This window comes from Pinus tabuliformis, chromosome 1_2 (assembly GCF_031772625.1).
Source record: "Pinus tabuliformis cultivar Carrire ecotype Pingquan chromosome 1_2, CPIR1, whole genome shotgun sequence".
NCBI lineage: Eukaryota > Viridiplantae > Streptophyta > Pinopsida > Pinales > Pinaceae > Pinus > Pinus tabuliformis.
Genome location: NC_142298.1, coordinates 893,499,864 through 893,503,926, shown reverse-complemented (window position 1 = coordinate 893,503,926; position 4,063 = coordinate 893,499,864).

Below are 4,063 nucleotides of genomic sequence, written 5' to 3'. Positions count from 1 at the left end.
GAATTAGGGTAAATATGAGCCAAGGGGAATTCATATTCATGTCCAATTCATTTCAGATGAAAATATAAAGAAACAATAGAAATTGAGCCTAGAGTGCAGTTAAACAAATTCTAAGCTAATCATTCTTTCTGTTATTTAGAGGGTGAAAAATGAAAACAGAGGTAAGAGGCACTTATTGATTCATGTTGTAGCACAAGAATTCCATCATTCAGTCTCCAGAGACCATTAACAACACATCAGATAGTCATTCCTCCAATCTCTTCAGCAATCTTTGATTAAAGAAAAAGTATCAGACATACAGTGCGAGTCTCTAATGAAAAGTTATCAATCGACCAACCCTTGAAACAATGCAGAGGGTGGTATATATAGGAAAAATTCTCCAAAATTGTTTATTACAGCTGTGACCTAAACAGGTATGAAAGTAAAAGATTACTTTAACCTAAACCTATAAGGAATAAATGCAAGAAAATATCTATGGGCTGCGCTGAGGGCAGCCGTATCAAAACTGAATTAAATGCGTTGTCCTCGCTGGCTTGGTGCAGTGCCTCTGCAATAACTGTGCATGGACTTCTGCTCCATTGTAGTTCGGTGGCTTTAAGTGCTTTAACTGTGATTTGAGAGCTAGGATGGGCTTGCACCATCTGATTTGGCTTTGCTGGAGGCCATTCAATGTTGACTTGCTTTGGGAACTGAAGATTTCTATTAAAAAGTCAACTGATACTCTTTGCCGCTTCATCTTTCCTCTGATACTCTTTAACAAATGAATCAGGCCGGTTCTCTTCTTTGTTGTGGGTAAAATCAAAACTTAATGGCCACTGTTCGGCCCTCTGTTTCCTTTAGAACTGTCTTTTGATCCCTTCTGCATGCCTCGAGAAGAAAAACAGGTCATTCGGCGCCTTTCGGGCTTGCTGGGGGCTGCGTAATGAGGGGTTTTCCATTTCGGCCCTTTTCCCGTAGCCATGCGCGATTACCGCTAGGCGCTAATCGTGCATGAAAAACTGCCTCAGAATTTGAATCTGGGCTTCCTAAGCATGATTTTCGCCTTTCGCTACAAAAATTGATGATGACGTTAGCATGACGTCAGCGGGTGGGACCCAGTACGGCAGATTATGTCAGCATGATGACGTCAGAATGTACGGTGGGTGATGTGGCAGTGACGTGGCAAGGGTGACTCGGCAGGAGTCCGATGCTGTGCAGACGACATGGCGCGGTGACGAGGCATACACGTAGAATAGGACAAGTGACATGGGGCGTGCGGACAGAAGGCGGAAAGCAGTTTCATCGGACCGGTTTCTGTATGGGAGTGGTATCCGTTAGAGCCCTTCCGATGCAATAGAAGGTGGACAGGTGTCCTTGGTACGGCGGAGAAACCGCCTCGCCATCGGAAGCTAACAGTCGAGCGGCGGGGCACTTCCAAAATCGCCGAGAGCCGTCGGATGGGGAGGGCCCGATCCGACGGTGGACGGAACAGGTGAATTGGTGGGGAAACAATGGACGGGTGGGCGAATATTCGGATTATGATATAGCGCGGCGGGGAGGGTAAAAACTTAGGAAATGCGGGTTTTTGTGGGTTAGTTTAGACGGGTGGGGGCATAACTTAACATCTAATCAATCTTTTGAACTTTAATCTTTAGAAAAAGACTGAGGAGGGGTAAAATGTGGGGTTTTAAGGGGTAAAGGGGCGGTGAAGGTTGTTATTCAGACCAGGTGTCAGAGTAACTCCTACTAGGACACGGATGGGTTAAAAATGGCCCCAGATGGACTGTTTTCTCCCAGACTTAGGAGAATAGGGCTATAGTGCCAGGGAGGGGATATTTAATATATCTTTTGGGGATTTTTATACATAGTTTTAGTAGGGGAAGGGGAAGAATCTAGGGAGTTAGATAATAGAATTAACAGTCAATATGGAGATGATGAGAAAGTGCTAAGGTAAGGAACCTTGGGCTACTTTGGGGGAATAGAACTTTGTAACAGAAGAATGGAAATCCTTGAGTGAGGCAGATCTTCACCAAGGCCAATGTTATAAAAGATGACGAAACTAAGAGGCTCAAGCATATCTTGATTTCTTCAAGGAAGTTAGTGAGTGATTTGGGGAATAAGAGGAAGGGGGAGTTAGTTATGTCCAGTTTGAGTTCCTCCAGATGAAAAACTGCATCATGACTATGATCTGAAAAGATATAACACTTTAGAAATACAAAATTGATCATGCATGAACATTCTGCAACCTCAAGAACTACCTACCCAGCCTACTTTCCTAGCATTTTTTCTTCTTTTTGGATTGGGTGCACTTAGACTTGCAGACCCAACTTTACAAGTTTTTCTTTTTTGTGTTCTCCTATCTAAGCCTACACTTATTTTTGCCAAGGACCCAGATTAAGCAGTTGGGCTCCTTTGATTCTCTACCTATCTACAAATCTGCCAAGATTAAGCTGTTTGGACAGATATCATTCTCTATATTCTAAAACAGGAAATTGAAACCTAGGGAGACCAAGGTTAAGCTGTTTGGCCCTCCCTTTTATAGAACATTCCTTTAAAAATGGTTAAGTTATCAAAATTGGAATTCAGCAGTGGCATTTGGACTGGCACACTTTCATAGTATCTTCTTTGACCTCTTTTGGAAATATGGAACCTTGTAGCATGAAAGGTGACATATTTGGCATGTAAAAATGTCAATCATGAAACATGAACACCTGTTGCAACAGGAGGCTAACAGTGGCTCCACTTGGGGATGGCTTTTCCTTGTGAAAAGCCAAGAACAGCAGGTCAGAATGCCTGATCTTCTGTTGTTGCTGTAGATTGAAAAAACTTCTTTGTGCTGGCTGTTAGATAATTGAAACTTTGTAATATGAACAACCTTCACCTTAACTGAAATATTGTGAAATGCATAGCACTGCCTGCTTTATTCTGCATGCTTGCTATTATGTAGAATGTTGCTTGAGCTTTGTACCTTTGAAACATTCTCGAAACATGGATCAAGACTGATATGTTTGCCTTGTTTTTTCTTTGTGCAAGGGTGCTGATATGAACTGAAAATACTGCTCTGTTTTGATATTTTATACTAAAGACTGCAAACGGCTTCCCTTTACCATGAATTTTTGTGATGTGACTGTGCTACTCTTTGTTGTTTTGTTGAGGTTAGTGCAGAGACAAAGCTTTTAAAACTGGAACACTTGTGTTGGCTGTGTCTTCACAAAATTTACTGTTGTTCCCTTGACACTTGGTTTGCTTATATAAAAATGAAAACAAAGTGCTGATATATACAAATATCACTGTACAAAAGATATATACAAAGCTGCACTGTATCCCCTAAAAGGGATCATGGTAATGTTTCAGCATACGGCCATTCACAGGGCCTTCCTCAGCAGTGCTGTCCTCTACAGATTTGAGAAAATAAGTGTTATTTCCCTGAACAACAGAAATAACGAATGGCCCTCTCCATAAAAAATCAAACTTTGCATGTTTTCCCTTGTCTTCTCTTCTTGAGTCCCACCTTAGAACTTTGTCACCAATATAGAAATCCTCAGCCTTAACTCTCTTATCAAACATTTTTTTGAGTTTTTCTTGCAAAATTTGAGCTCTGTGATAAACTTGCTCTCTAGTTTGCTGAAGATGAATGGTCTGATTAATTCTCCTTTGAATGTCATTTGGTTCAGCCTGAATTTCCTGTAACAGTCTGATAGTAGGGATGCCCAAGGATGAAGGAAATCTAGCCTCCATACCATATACTAGCTCATAAGGGCTCATCCCAATGGATTTCTTTGTTGAAAGTCTGTCTGCCCATAGGGCATTTACCAGCTTTTTGTGCCGGTGCTTCTTCTTTTCTTCCAGCACTTTCTTTATGATGTTGATGAGGCTCTTGTTGGAGGATTCGGCCAAGCCATTACCTTGAGGGTAATAGGCTGTGGAGTGGCCCAAGGTAATATGAAATTGGTGGCAAAAATTGATCATCTTTTTGGATTTAAAGGCAACGGCATTGTCAGTGATGATTTTCTCAGGGCAGCCAAATCTGGAAAGGATATTGCACTCAAGGAATTGGATAATGATGGTGTCATTGGCTTGCCTA